The sequence below is a fragment of the Trachymyrmex cornetzi genome, unplaced genomic scaffold (genome assembly GCF_001594075.2).
Source record: "Trachymyrmex cornetzi isolate Tcor2-1 unplaced genomic scaffold, Tcor1.1 scaffold405, whole genome shotgun sequence".
NCBI classification, from domain to species: domain Eukaryota; kingdom Metazoa; phylum Arthropoda; class Insecta; order Hymenoptera; family Formicidae; genus Trachymyrmex; species Trachymyrmex cornetzi.
Window position 1 is genome coordinate 29,101 of NW_017298800.1, and position 1,501 is coordinate 30,601.

Consider the following 1,501-nt stretch of genomic DNA (forward strand, 5'->3'; position numbering starts at 1 on the left):
GAGAGTATACGAATATTCACGTAGCAGTTTTACGTTCAGTCAGAGCAGTAGTTTTGTCATAATCATATCTGTGCAATTTGTTAAATTGTTTTTATATTACGATTCAAAGCCAAGTTTAATCTTTGGAAATGATTATCAATCCGCTTAATGTTGTTAGACTTTTATTAGCATCCATAAGTTCAATATATCTAACAGAAACACCAGTAACTAGAGCAGAAATAGAATTAAAAGAAAATATACAAAAATTATTGCTGGATAGCATTTTTCACTATAATGGGATGGAAGTAACAGAAGAACCCAATCTCGATTATCAAGAACCTTATAAACTACATAATTTTCAAATAATTGAAGATAATGAAGAAGCATGGAGTAAAGATAATTTAAATTCTCATCCTCAATGTTCAAATGATGACGCAGACTTTGATAGTTCATATAAAAGACGACCCGTTAAGTATTGGCGGAATTGGAACATTAATGAAAAATATAAAAACAAAAGGAATCGTCTACTAAAATCAGTGCAAAATAAATTTAGAAGAGTTTCATCTGAATGTCAATTAAGACGATGGGAAGAACAATTACATTCAGGTGAAAATCATATAGAAAAATTATCTTACATCTCCAAAACACATAATAAATTTACAGCAGCTGTTGCATCAGGATTCATAGTTCATGATATCGATCTACAAAGGTGGGCTTTACAAGCTCAAGAGAAATAGGAAATTTAAGTCCTCAATTTAAAGCATTTCACAGTTGCGTATCAAGATTCAAAAAATCCTACCGAATTGTTTCGAGAAAAATAACGAAATTTGTAACTAGAAGAACAATAGAAGATTCCGTTGAGTTGCAAAATATAGCTAATGAATTTCTGAAAACAGTGAAACCACTTATCGAACGGTTCGGATCTGAAAATGCTTTAATTTTGATCAAAGTGGTTTCCAATTGGAAATTCATTCTGGAAGGTCATTGTCTAATGAAGGAGTAAAGAAAGTAGAGTGTGTTGTGCAATCTATATCATCAACAACACACTCATACACCATATAACTAATAACATCGTGTAATGGAAAATTGCTGTCACCTTTATTTATTGTATTGAAAGAAACTAATGGTATATTTGGACCAAGAGTACAAGAAACCTTATTTACACCAATAAATGTTATTGTAAAAGCATCGAAATCTGGTAAAATGACTTCAAGGTAATTAAATAAATTTCCTCTTATCGTACATTATCAGATACTGTTTTACTATTTAAAAATAGATATAAATTTGCATAAACGAAATAACATAATGAAAACAATATTTTTATTTTAGACCGTATATGTGAGAAACACAATCAATACTAGAAATTTAAAATGCCTATTACGGTTGAAGCTGGACCTTCGTTGCTTAAATAATTAAATCTTGAATTACTAATACATACTATGAAACCGGAGGCTAGGCCCCGGCTTCATCCCGGATCGGCAACGTCAATCACCAGAAGGTAGGAGAGAGTACATTATGATTA